The sequence below is a fragment of the Neomonachus schauinslandi genome, chromosome 4, assembly GCF_002201575.2.
Source record: "Neomonachus schauinslandi chromosome 4, ASM220157v2, whole genome shotgun sequence".
In the NCBI taxonomy this organism is placed as follows: Eukaryota; Metazoa; Chordata; class Mammalia; order Carnivora; family Phocidae; genus Neomonachus; species Neomonachus schauinslandi.
This window is the reverse complement of record NC_058406.1, coordinates 129,405,510-129,420,090: the sequence shown is the minus strand read 5'-3', so window position 1 is coordinate 129,420,090 and position 14,581 is coordinate 129,405,510. Positions and strand designations below refer to the sequence as shown.

The following is a 14,581-nucleotide window of genomic DNA, read 5'->3' as shown; positions in this document are numbered from 1 at the left end:
TTTGTTAGCTATATGTGGTTTAAAGAAAAGTATCAGAAAGTTAGGGTAAATCTGGTGGAATAAAGCCAAATTATAGATTCTTTCTCTGGAATGTTTTCCTGCACCACCAACCAATTCTCTGATTCTCTGGACACCAACTAAATGGGAAAAACATAGTTTTTCTTTATTCTACTACTCACATCAACAGATGACACCAGTTGTATGGATTTTCCACATCAAGCAATTCTGACTTGAATAGTATGGGCTTAGTGCAGACCCCACAGTTTAAGAACTCAGCCCCACAAGACTGTCAGTCCCCCTACTTCACATGTCAATTCAAAGTCCAGATTTTCACCAGTGCTTCTGACTGAGTAGAAATTTAGGGTTCTCACACCCTTTCCTCAGGCTCAATAATTTGCTACAGTGACTCACAGGAAAACATTTACTTACTAGACTACAAGTTTATTATGAAAACATACATCTCAGATACAGCCAAAGTGAAGAGGTGCATAGGACAAGGAATGTGGGACAGGGCATGAAGCTTCCCTGTCCTCCCCAGGCAGTGGATGCCTCCCCCCACCCCAGCACCTTGACGTGTCTGCAACCTTGAAGATCTCTTCCTCAGTTTTTTATGGAGGTTTCATTATGTAGGCACGAGTGATTACATCATTGGCCATTAGTGATCTCTCCTCCATCCCTGGAGGTCAAAAGGTGGGGCCAGAAGTTACAACCCTCTGAGGTGTGGTTGCTTCTCTTAGCAACCTCTATCCTTAGGGGCTTTCCAAAAGTCACCTCATTAACATAAACTCAGGTGTGGTTAAAAAGGGACTTTTTATGAAAGCAAAAGGTACTCCTTTCACCTTTAATACTCTGCAGCTATTCCCAGGAGCTGGAAACAAAACCCAAATATTATAGCAAAAGATGCTCCTATCATTCTTATCACTTAGGGATATTACAAGGATTTTAGGAGCATCATGCCACAAACCCTGAACAAATACAAAAATAAATATTTTGGGGCGCCTGGGTGGCTCAGTTGGTTGAGCCACTGCCTTCAGCTCAGGTCATGATCCTGGAGTCCCGGGATCGAGTCCCACATCGGGCTCCCTGCTCAGCAGGGAGTCTGCTTCTCCCTCTGACCCTTCCCCCTCTCATGTGCTCTCTCTCTCAAATAAATAAATAAAATCTTAAAAAAAAAATAAAAAAAATAAAAAAAAATATTTTGTATTATATCACAACATCACACTCTCTCATCCCCAAAAACAAATGAAATGAATGAAACAAAACAGAATTTTATTCCCCAGACGTTCTACTGGGCAACAATAAACTAATAGTGGATCTGGAGAGAGCCTCCTAGGTTAGGCATGAGCAAAATGAAAAAAAATAAATCATGTTCAGGGATGCCTGCGTGGCTTAGTTGGTTGATCATCTGCCCTTGGCTCAGGTCATGATCTCAGAGTCCTGGGATCAAGCCCCGCATCGGGCTCCCTGCTCAGCGGGAAGCCTGCTTCTCCCTCTCCCTCTGACGCTCCCCCTGATTGTGCTCCCTCACTTGCTCTTTCTCTCTCTCTCAAACAAATAAATGAAATCTTTAAAAAAAATTAGGTGAATCATTGCAGCAAAAGTAGTAATAATAGTAATAATAATAATAATATGAAAATGGAACATGCCATTCAAAAGGCAGAGGAAGAACCCAGGCTAGAAGGAAAATACCTATGAACAGAAGAATTCTTTCTATGAGTGCATTGTACTGTAGATAAATGTAGTACAAGTACATATTCAATAAAAGAACCCAATTTACAGATGATAAAACACAGATTGAGATGAAAAAGCAGATTGCAAAGCTATCTCATCTTGTATTTTGGCTAAGTAAGTTTGAAATCAAGACTTACTGCCATTAAATGTCTAATAAATAAATTAGAATAAAAATATCAGAGAGAACATAGGTAACTCTAATTTCTTGCATGGTGGAAAATATAGATATATTCAAGAAAAAACAGATTTTTAGAGAGAAGATGATAGATATAAAGGAAAAAGAAAAGTCAATATAAGCATAATTCGTTCCCTATTTATTAAAAAATATTTGTTGGACATTTTGTTTCATGAGACTTAGAAGGACCTCTGTATACTTTTTAAAATAAAATTTATTTCCTCACTCTTAATGATTATATTTATAACATAATTTATTTCTACTCTTTTTTTTAGTACAGTGTTTTAGACAACTGATATCCTAATGTTGCAGGATTTCTTTTCATTTGGTGCCCATGATTCTTGGTCATGCCACTTCAAAGAATGAAGAGGTAGACCTGATGAAGAGTGGTGGGCAGCAAAACAAAGTTTATTGAGCGATAGTACAAAGCTCTTGAGGAAGGGGGAGAGGACCCGAGAGGGTTGCCACTGGAGTTTCTAAGTCTAGGGGTTTTTATGGGCTTGTTGGTGGGCTTTTTTCTGATTAATCCTCCGCGCACCTATCACCCAATCAGGTTTTTGTCACCTACCTATCATGTGGGAAAGGGTGGAGGGCTCCTTCCAGGGTGGTGTAAAATCCTGTAAAGGGTGGTTTCCTCTTCGGGCAGGACCCCTTGTCCCTGCCTGCCTTTCTTCCAACTATCCTTCATTACTAATAGCTATTTTGTCATCATTATTATGGAAAAAATATTGAGTTCCAAAAAATCAATTTATTTGTGAACACACAAATACACTGGGAATTTCCAGAATGCTTTTCTACTAGAGGTAAAGGATTTGGAAATGTTTATTTCATGCATTTATTCATTCATTCCTCTGTAAGTTCCTCTGTAAGGAGGAGAAAGATTTTGCAGATTTTTTTCATTGTTCTATGTCCCTGGGCCATAAATAGTACTTGGCATATAGTAGGTTCTCTGTAAATGTTTGTCAAATTCACCAATCCATTCATTCAATATGCACTTATTGATTACCATAGGTAGTTTCTGCTAAATGCTGGAGAAGCAAAGATAAGGAAGTCATTGTTCTTGTCTTCAAGGAGCTGAAGGTATACTGAAAGAAACACATACCCTGTAGTGATAAAAATATGTTGATAATAAGCATACAAAGGAGAGAAACTGGGGCCAGATGAATTTTACAGGGAAACAGATGTTAAGAAAAGGATGTAATAATGTAAGAAAAGAGAGGGGGCTCCTGGCTGACTCACATGGAAGAGCATGTGACTCTTGACCTTGAGGTTGTGAGTTTGAGCCCTACGTTGGGTGTAAAGATTGCTAAACAAAAACAAAAACAAAAACAAAACTTTAAAAATATATATATGAAAAGAGAGGACATAGTTGGAAGAGAAATTGTGGCTTGTGATTCCAGAATCTGTCCCATTCAAATTGCTCAAACCTAACAAAGATGAATTTGAAAGTATACTTTTCTGGTGGTTGAATATTTGACTACAGTGGTACCTGCTAAAGATGCATTGATAAATCAGTAGCTTTGTTTTAATCAGCTGCCTAAAGGACCACTCTTCTTTAATTTATTTTAATTTAATTTAATTTTTTTTAAAGATTTTATTTATTTATTTGACAGAGAGAGACACAGCGAGAGAGGGAACACAACCAGGGGGAGTGGGAGAGGGAGAAGCAGGCTTCCCACCGAGCAGGGAGCCCGATACAGGGCTCGATCCCAGGACCCCAGGATCATGACCTGAGCCGAAAGCAAACGTTCAACTGACTGAGCCACCCAGGCACCCCAAGGACCACTCTTCTTTAAATATCCATTACTTTCAACTCCTCTTGAAATATTTTATTTTAAAGTAAAATCTTCAGAAGGTCATAGATTTATGTGTGGATTTCCGTGTCACTCAGGTGATTTCATATACTGATGGTATATATTCAAGGTATATACATATATATATAAAGTATATATTTTCATATATAAAGTATATATATGTATATATATGTATATGTGTATATATATATATACATATATATATATATATATATGTATATACCTTGAACAACTGAAAGTGGATTCAACCTTAACAACAAATTTCTCTCTGATTATTATGGCTTGAAGGGGAGCAAAATATGTGACCCCCAAATATACCACTTTGGCATGCAGATTCTTTTGAGCTGAAGACTATCAAGAGCCAGCAGACTCAAGAAAAGCTTTATCTCTCTCTTAGCTAAAGAATTTAGATACAGGGTCTGGCTCAGAGAGATAGATAGAGATAGAGAGAGAGCTATAACCAGAGATACCTTATATCTGAACTATCTGTATGGCAGGACAAACATCTAATTACCAAACTTATGCTCTTCTGATTATCCTCTGAATCACCCTCCTCCCATTTGAAGCCCCAGGCTCCTATCCCATTTCTTAGCTTAGGATGGCATATAAACCTCAATTGTCTGACTTGGCCTTGGGTCTCTTGGGCTTATGGGGCTCCCATAGGCATATGTAGTTAGTGTTTCTCTTGTTAATCTGTTTTATATCTGTTTACCATCCAAAGAATCTAGAAGGGTAAAGGAAAACTTTTCCTCCTCAACAGAATTTTAAAAATTCAATCTATTTGGGGTTTGAATGTAACATACCCATGGTCCCCTAGTTAGCAAGAAGATAACTAAAGACTTAGAATCAGTTATGAGAAAAAGTTACAGTGGAGATAAGGTTTTCAATTAACTTTAATGATCTGAACCAAAGGGGATGAAATTTCTGACCACTCTAGAGTCATTTTCAAAAGCATAAACTCATCCATTTATTCCAAATGCATTTACTTCCACCCTCTTGCTGTTGGATGCTGGGACTACAAAGATAAATGAGACACAGAGCGGAGAAGATGCACTGTTTGGTGAGGAGAGATGGGCTCAAAACAGTTGAACATAACTACGACACCAGAGAAGAGAGAGTCAGGAGACAGCACTGGCCAGCTCAGAGGACTCAGAAAATGCCTCTCAAGGAGATGATTTTGGAATTATCTGAAGGATGATTTCTTTATCCGGTGTTGGGGGATGGACTCCAGGGAGAGGGTAAGAGCCTATGGAAAGACACAAAAGTGGTAGGCTTGTCTGGAGAACGGCTGGTAGGAAGGGCATGCATTCATTCAAACCTTCAAAAAGTATTTGGGGCGCCTGGGTGGCTCAGTCGTTAAGCGTCTGCCCTCGGCTCAGGTAATGATCCCAGGGTCCTGGGATCTAGCCCTGCGTCGGGCTCCCTGCTCCGCGGGAAGCCTGCTTCTCCCTCTCCCACTCCCCCTGCTTGTGTTCCTGCTCTCGCTATCTCTCTCTCTGTCAAATAAATAAATAAAATCTTTAAAAAAAAAAGTATTTAAATGTTGACTAGATGCTTGGCTTGAGAAGCTAGAAGTCACTAATCAAGGTGAAATTCAACCCTTCACTTACTAAATGGCACCAAAAATAATTTGACAATAAAGTAAGTCTAGAAATAGAATTATTACTTTTTTTCACAAACTTCCCCATTTGCATTATTATTCCCAGAGTTCCTTCCCAATATCAGTCCCTGCCTGGAAAATGTCTACCAAGCCTGTGATTTCAGTCATCACCTAAAACTGATAGTTCTGTCTACAACTGGGGAGACAGTAATAGTCTAGTGGTTAAGCCAAGGGCACCAGAATTAGATAAGCAAGCCTGGTTATCCACTTGCTAACTTCGGGACCAGGGACATGTTATTTATTCAATGAGTCTGTTTATCCTTTTGTTCAAGAGATTACATATGATAATATGTATTTAAATGTGATTATATATAAACCCCTTTAAATTGGGCCTGTCATATGGTAAGATAGTAGCTACTGCTACATTTTCCTCTTAAAACTTTCCTAAGCTCCTTCCCCTCTTCACCTCTGCCAGTTCCCTCACACTTAACATGTTGACCCTCCCTAAATCTGCATAATGGAAGATGTAGACATTTTCCAGGCAGGGACTGATATTGGGAAGGAACTCTGGGAATAATAATGCAAATGGGGAAGTTTGTGAAAAAAAGTAATAATTCTATTTCTAGACTTACTTTATTGTCAAATTATTTTTGGTGCCATTTAGTAAGTGAAGGGTTGAATTTCACTGGGCTTAGCCGGGTTAAGTCATCTGGACATCTGTAACCCACATCAAAACCAGGACGAATCAAGAAGTAATTCGAGTTTTCTGGCACTCTTGCCTCAACAATCTAGGATCTAGGGCACTGTTCTAAGATGGTCCTCATTTTTGATTCTAAAGATTTCTTTTTAATGTGACCAAGTACGATTTTTTTTTTTTTTGGTGTTGGAGTCTGGCCACGCTGCCGATCTTGGGGAGCAGGTGATTACTGATCACTAGTGTTTTCTGGGCGAGACAGTTGCACTAACCCCCTCCTCTCCTCCCCCGCCCCCCTCCTCCTCCCGGAGTCTGGAAAGGTGCAAGATCCGCTAAACCGTGCATCGCACAGCGCGGCCGGAGCAGACGCGGGATGGTCGCGTGTCCCCAGCAGAGCAAAGGGGGGCAGCCAGAGAGCCTGGGGAAGGTACGGGCAGAGAATCCGGGAGCGTAGCAGCGTCTAGAAAAAACAGAAGGTCAATTGGGCGGTGGAGGCAGTTGCCGAGTGCAGGTGTGGAAGGGGCTGCCTCAGGCCCACCCTTTGCAGCCGAGGGGGCGGGGAGCCAGGCCAGGAAGCCGAGCGGGGACCAGGAGACTGCGGACGGGGCGCGCTCCCCTTGGCACTCTCTCGCCCTCGTTCCCTAGGCCTCAAGGAACGGCCCTCGCCCGGGGGCCCACTGTGCCCGCGCCAGCCCCGCAGCGCTCGCGGCTGCCGCTGCTGCGGGGGGCCGGATGGCCGCCAGGGGGCGGGAGCGGCGCCGCGAACAATGGCCGCGTTCGGCCGCGGGCCGGCGGGAGGAGAATTGGAGCTAGGGCCGGCGCCGGGCGCGCGGCCCGGGTCCGCGGAGGCCCGGGAGCGCGCGCGCGCGCTCCAGGCTGACTGGGGCGCGGGAGCGGCTGCGCAGGCGGGGGCGCGCGGCGCGGGCCCGGGAGGGCGCGGCGGGAGCGCAGGGAAGGCGGGCGGAGGCGGGGGGCGGGGAGCCGGAGGGGTGGAAGCCGGCGGCGGCGGCGGCGGCCGAGCGGGGTCAGTTCTGTGTAGTGCTTGCCAATGTTGGAGCCGTCTGCAAAGTGTCCCTGGCAAGAAGGTAAATACCCTCGTTGGGGGCGTCCGGGAGGCCTCGACTTCCGCCCCGCTGGCGGAGGAGACAGAGGGCGCTGGGGAGCCTTGCAGGTCCGCTGTGCGCGGCGAACCCCGAGAAGAGCGGCCCCTTAGCGGCCTCCCCTCCCCCGCGCCTTCCCTCCCTCCTCGGGCTCTCTCCTGGCGGGAGGGGGGAGGGGAGGACGACTGTGGGGGTGCCGAGGAGCCGGGGACAGGGCGAATGAATTGGGGGGGCGTGTGTGGAGGGGTGGGACGACACAGGTGTCCGGAGGGGAGGAGCCGGGAGGAAGGCTAGGAGGCCGGCGTAAATGGAATGCCGGGGTTGGGGGTGGGGTGGGGGAGGCAGGCACCCGACGGAGGGCGCTGGAAGGTGGGATCTTGGGGTCCCCGGTGGGAACAGCCCGAAGAGGGAACGGTGGGTGAAGCGGCGTTGGGGGGGGGAGGGGGAGGGCCCGAGGGTGGGTCCCTGCGGAGTGGAGAGGAGGGGAGGAGATGGAGCGAGGCCCTAGGAGGGTCTGCGGGGAATGGCCCTGGGGGCGCGGGAGGAGCGGCGGGCCAGGGGCGCGCCGGGGGGTGGTGCTGGTGGCTATTTCTGTATAATGGGCAAGTGGTGAAGACGTAACACGCCGAAATGGGGAAGGTAGGTGGGGCCGAGGGGACAAAATATATCCTATGACAGGCAAGTTCTGCTGTGGCTCGTAGGAACTACTACCGTGATGGCTCGGCTTAAAGGGGTAGTTGGCAGTTAGTGACCTTGCCGAGGTGAAGGGAGTTGGGCGGAGAGACAAAGATCAGTTACAGAATCCAGTGTGTGAGGGCAGAGCCTCCAGTCCCTCCCAGGGAGAGCCGGGCATTGTGGTGAGGAGTGTTCTGCAGAGGCAATCGAGGAGACGCTGAACTGAGATTCTTAGGGAGGGGGGCGGGGATAATGGCTTCGGGGGTTCTGGAAGTCCTTGGAAATATGTGCAGAATTTTGCATTTGTGAATAATTTTCTTGGGAAAGGGTCCGTACTCGGCGTGACTCCCCCTCCCCCGCCCCCAAAGGTTAAGAACTACTGATGTAGAGATGGGCCATTCAATTAAGGGAATGTACTAAAGGATTTTAAAGTGGGTGGTTCCTGCAGAAACGATAGAGATGATCCTTTAAAGGTATATTACTGTTAGCTGAAAACCCTTATTTTTAATGTTTGATTTCACAATTTTGGTGAACTTTTGCCGAGCATTGCTTCTCTTCTGATGCATCCTTACATTTTAAGAAACTGTGGTGAACACTTGAATTCAAAATTGGGATGGGAATGCAGGATAATAGTAACCTTGTAGGAGAGAAGATTGCAACATTTCTCCGGGAGGTTATTTCTTTCCTAGTCCTTTTTTAAGATGATTCAAATACACTGTTGTGAATTGAGCTGCAGTGGAAAAAAAAAAAAATCTTAATAAAACAATCAAAACCAAGACATCCTGCATCTCAGTTGTTTTGTAATATGGCAAGTGTTTAATTTTTTAGTTTGTCTATATTTTACTGCAAACTAGAGATCTCGCATATCACTTGAATTGTGATTTGCTGCATTTTGCAGCAGGCCTGTATTAAACGTGTGAGGCATTTATACCAAACTATGTGGTGTGTATGCTGTTTTTTTTTTTTCCTGCTGTGATTTCAACTCAAGTCACCATTGCCACATTTCATTACATGGCAGTGTAGTTTGAAATTTATTCCTAAGAGATTGTTAGTTGGTAGGATATGGTGCATATTTCCTAACAAATCACTGAATTTTTCCTCAAAAATCCGCTTTGTATTTGTAAAAATGTTGCTGTATAATCAGAATATGTATTGTTAACTACAGATAGAATGGCATATAATTTTTAAGTTTTAACTTTTTATTTGGAAATAATATCAAGCTCATAGAAAAGTAGCAAGAATAAGAATAATACAAAGAATACTCCTATAACCTTTACTCAGATTCACCTGTTACCATTTTACCCACTTACCACTAGATCTCTGCCAGTCACATGTACATAATATTTTTTTCCTGGATCACTTGAGGGTAAGTTACATCATGCCTCTTTATTCCTAATCAGCATGGAAAACCATATACAGTTTATATTTTAGCTTACTTGGCTTGCCTGGAATGAAGTTCTAGGAAAGAGTGAGCTGGTTTGGTTTTTAACAAAAAATATCAAAAATATCAAAGATGATCATCAAACTTTTTAGTGTGTAAACAATATAGAAAGTTAGGCTGAGTGCTTTTCCTGTTTGGGATCAGATTCTGGAAGATATAGTTGGTCAATACGTTGGGGTTTTTTCTTTGTAGCTAACCTCTTCACTATTATGCTCTCCTTTTATTCACTTTGAGTTCTGGGTGTCATCATTCGTGTATACAGATCATAATAAAGAGAGAAAAACCTACATATTGCAAAATTGAATTGTGTTAATATTAATTAGAATAGTTGGAGACATGCACAGTATGATCAAATTATGTGTAGATATACTTGTGCCTCTTATAGGTAGTCAAGAAAATATTAAGTGAGTGTCTAAAATCCATAATAGTTATAATTTATATTTATGTATGTATAATCATTTGATTTTAAATAAATCTGCAAAGTTCTGTATAGGAGCCTTAAGTTCTATATAGGAGCCAAAGTTGTATGTAAGAGCCTGTCACAAAGGTCAAGACCTTTGTGACAGGAAAAATTTTAAGAAGTGAAATCTTTATAAATTTAATGTATAATAAAGAGATGAGGACTTCAAACCAGACCATACTAGGTTTTAATCGTAGCAGTGGACTATGGGGATGTAATACAACTTCTAGAAAAGTGGAGATAACACCTACATCCCAAGGTGATTAGGATTAAATGAATTACTGTAAAAATGGCAAAATATAGCATGTGGTCTATAACATTAGTGTCTGATCAATGTTAAGTTTTTTTTTTTCTTGGTTGGTGGTGAGATTTCTATATACTTAGAATCTTTCATAGACTCTTAGGAGATATTAAAATTTATACTAAATTATTTTGCTTTTCTTAGGTAAAAATGTTTTGGGGTATGTACTTTTAAAAAGAAATGAGAATTTAGAAAATCCACTTTTTAATGCTTTTTAAGGACCCCATGAATTTTTTAGAGTAAGAAGTTTTGAGCTGATACTTAGTTTTATGGTATTTTTGAGCCTAAGAATGGTGGTAGTAAATGTTTTTGATTTTCATATTGTCAAACAAGACATTTAAGTGAGGATTACCTGTCAATTGTGGGATGGGTGCTGATATAAAAATTTATAGATAATTTAATAATGCCATTTTATGAAGCAGTATTGTTGAAGATTTTATAGATTGAATTTTGTACAGCTTTCAACTTACCAGCTGGGCAAAATGTAATAATAAATGCAGCAAGTTATATCAGCAGTACATTTCAGATACACGTTGGACTTCCAATTCTTCATGAGCAGCAACTCTTCTACAGTTGGTAGTGCCCTCTCTCCGTAAACTGCCCTGCCTGTTTTCATTTAGTAGCTTGGAATCTGGAACTGCATGTCCTAATGTGCCTGACTGGATATCACTGTAGGGCATTTTTGGGACATGTGAATAGGTTTCTCTAAAAGTACTTAGTTGTAATTGGAATGAACTGTAGCTGGAAACTTTTTTGACAGAGGAAGGAGAGGTGGATTTTATGATATCATAGGCAGTATAAAACTGCTCTGCATTTTATTGCTATTTTATCAAGTTGTTTTAAATGTAGGAAAGTAGAACAGGCATGTCTGTAAAGGAGAAAGTGTTAAAGACATGTCACTGGGCATTCTGAATTGTCCATAATGTGGTTGTGAATTATAATTTTATATTGAATTAAATGTAATAAAATTTGTTGGTAAAAAAGGAGTAACTTCAGAATATTTTCCAGTTACCTCACAGAGTGCTCTTATAAACACAGTTCCATGTTTTAATTTATACAGATCTTTATAATTGTGAAAGAGGGGCTTACAGAATTCTTAAAATTATATGGTCAGTTTTAAGCAAATAGATTCTTCTATTTTTATTTCTTCTTACAATTACCTTTTGCATATCAGAAGATTAGAACTTTAAAAAATGTACCCTTATATCTTATTGTGCCTACTTCTTGGAATCAGCCACTAGTGTTACAAAGTCTGATGTTGAAGAGCACCTGTATATTTATTGCAGTGTTATTTATAATGGTCAAATTATGGAAGCAACCTAAGGGTCCATCGACAGATGAATGGATAAAGAAGATGTTGTGTACACACACACACACACACACACGCACACACACTCTGGAATATTATTCAGCCATGAATGAAATCTTGCCATTTGCAACAACATGGATGGATCTAGAGAATACAGTGCTAAATGAAATATGCCAGTCAGAGAAAGACGAATGCTGTATGATCACTCATGTGTGGAATTTAAGAAACAAAACAAATGAAGAAAGGAAGAAAAAAAAGAGACGAACCAAAAACTAGACTCTTAACTGTAGAAAACAAGTGGGGGGATGGGTGAAATAGGTGAAGAGGATTAAGAGAACACTTACCATGAGCACTGAGTAATATATAGAATTGTTGAACCACTATATTGTACACCTGAAACTAGTATAACACTGTATGTTACTTACATTGGAATTAAACCCAAAAAACTCTAATGGTGAAGAAACACATACAGGTCTATAGATGAGCATTTGTTACTTTTAGAGGCTTACATTAAATAATACAAAGTAGGATTTCTCCGATTTGGTGAGTGCTTACTAAATAATGTTAAATTCTAGAAAGTAGGGGACACTAAGTCACTGAGATGCTTTTAGTGGTTTATTCACATTTTAACTTCCAAATGAAATTTTTTCAGTTAAAAGAATGAATATTGGTTGGGTTTGTATTTTTAGTTATAGCTAGTGTATTTTAGTACCATTTGACTATTCCTACACTTTTTAGTGATTTCATCTTTTGAATAAAATGTAAATGTTTAAGTTTCATAATTGATCATTTTCAGGCTCTAATTTAACTCATTTGGTCATGTTAAACAGGGAATTGATTTTTTTTGACCCACCTGGATATGTTAATTAATACTTAAAGCACCATAGGATTATAGAATTTTAGAGTTGAATGGGATTGTCTTATTTATTGTTGTGTAACAAACTACCCTGGAAAGTAAGGGCTTAAAACAAACATTTATTATCTCAGTTTCTGTGGGTTAGAAATCTGGGTGCAGCTTACCTGGTGCTTGTGGCTCGGGTCTTTTAGAGTTTGCAGGTAAGCTCTCACTGGGACTGTGTTCTCATCTGAGAGTTTGACTAGGGGAAGATCTGCTTCCAAGCTCATTCATACAGTTCTTGGCAGGATTCATTTGCTTGGTGGGTATTGGGCTGAAGGCCTCACTTTCTTTTGGGCTATTGGCCAAAGGCCTCTCTCAGTTCTTTGCCAGCTGGGCCTGTCCAAAGGGGAGCTCACAATATGGCAGCTAGTTTCCTTCAGAGCAAACAGGTGAGAGAACGAGAGGAGGTAACACCCAAGATGGAAGTTGTGATCTTTTTGTAACCCAGTATTGTGAGTGGTATCTCATTATTTCTGTTGTATTCTGTTTGTTAGAGGCTGCCTCCCACAATGACCTTAGTTTGCTTTTTACAGATTTAAAAAAAAGAAAGAAAGAAAACTCAAAGACACATGAAGTAATTTACCAAGGCTCAAAAGGTAATCTCCTGAAGAGCTTGGACTAAGATACAAATTAAGTGATCCTCAGGCCTTGTGCTATTTCTACAGCATATGATTCTTTCGGAAAATATAAAATTGTTAGAGATGCTGAGGCCACTGTTATTACAGATATATATAAAAATATAGAGATATAAATGTATGTATGTATATACAGAAAACTTTCAAATTCATTTTGAATTGACCCCAGTTTGTCATCTTGAGAAAATGGTAGCCATACATGTATATATGTGAATCTGTGTGTGTGTGTGTATCAAGAACCTCTGCTTCTGAGAGAAAGCTTAATATTAAAGTTTCATAGCATGAAAGTTTCTACCCAAGTGGCTGGATTTAGCTCCTTTGCTGCCTATCAAGACTGTGTTGTTGCTTTTTAGATAATTGGGGGGGGGGGATCTGTACATAATTTCTTTTTCTTTATCTTATTATTTTTTTTAGTAGGCTCTACACCCAGTGTGGGGCTTGAGCTCACAACCCCTAGATCAAGAGTTGCATGCTCTACAGACTGAGCCGGCGAGGCGCCCCATAAATTATTTATTTTATTTATTTACTTACTTTTTAAAAGATTTTATTCCTTTATTTGGGATACAGAGAGCAAGAGAGAGAGAGCATGAGCAGGGGGAGGGGCAGCAGGAGAGGGAGAAGCAGGCTCACCACTGAGCAGAGAGTCTGACTCGATCCCAGGACCCTGAGATCATGACCTGAGCCAAAGGCAGACACTTAACTGACTGAGCCCCTGCCATAATTTATTTTTTATGTAAACTTTTACCATTATAAGAATCCATGATTTCTTTGTTTGTTTATAGATTTGGGTTTTCTGCCCTTCTTTGGTATCTATTTTTAAATTAAATGTAGAAGAGATTTGCCACATGGAAAGAAACACAACCATTGCGAGGAGGTCTGATCCAGGAGGAAACAAATCCAAATATAACAGTGGGAGGTGTCAGGACAGTGATTTCTTTTTCTGAAAATTTTTATGTGAAATTTTTTGTGCATGCTGTTTTTATAGTGGTGATAAACAAAAGCACAAACAGACAAAAAAATCCGTTTAGGTAATGTGTGTACTCTTCCATATCACCTAGAGGAGTGTGTGTCTCATCTTCTTTAGGCTTAATTTAGCTTACAGAGTTTGGAAACAAAGCTGTTTACAACCTTATAGAGAAAGGGGACCGTGTATTAAATATTAATCTGAAATCTTTAGATTATTTTTAATAGCTTCACTTTTGCTAGAATTGTCTTAGAGTTGTAGAACCAGACGGGACATTTTTCAGCCTAGATCTGCACTGTCCCCTATGGTAGCCACTAGTCACATAGGGCTATTTAAATTTAAATTAACATTAAAGAAAATTTAAAAAAACTTAAAGATTTACTTTCTTGGTTGCATTAGCCACATTTCAGGTGCTCAGTAGCCGTTTGTGGCTAGTGGCTCCTGGATTAGAGAGTGCAGATATAAAACATGTTTATCATCATAGAAAGTTCTATGTTGATCTAGATCTACTCCATTTTATATTTGATTTTGATTTGATCAAGGACATGTGTTTAAAGTGCTAATCATTGAGATCACCAACTAAGTTGAACTTTATTTCTTCATTTTCATTTTCCAGTTTTTGGAGCCGTGAGGGATACAGCAGTTTGGTCAATATTGTTTTAACATGCTTCAAATAAATCAGGTGAGTTTGTGTTAAGGCATGTCCTACTTAATATGGTGCTTGGGCCATACATTGTGGAACATTTTAACCCAGCTTTTCTATAACCATAACCCTGACCACTGC

The 14,581-nt window shown here is 40.8% G+C and overlaps 1 protein-coding gene across 1 annotated transcript in view; it reads left to right on the top strand.

Annotated features, from left to right (window-relative positions):
* The first annotated feature begins 7,009 nt into the window (after positions 1–7,009).
* STAU2 (staufen double-stranded RNA binding protein 2) overlaps positions 7,010–14,581 on the top strand; it is a 321,925-nt gene continuing 314,353 nt past the window's right edge. Inside the window, exon 1 of the mRNA XM_044914642.1 lies at positions 7,010–7,099. The gene's annotated coding sequence lies outside the window, so the exon portion shown is untranslated. The remainder of the gene's footprint in view (positions 7,100–14,581) is intronic.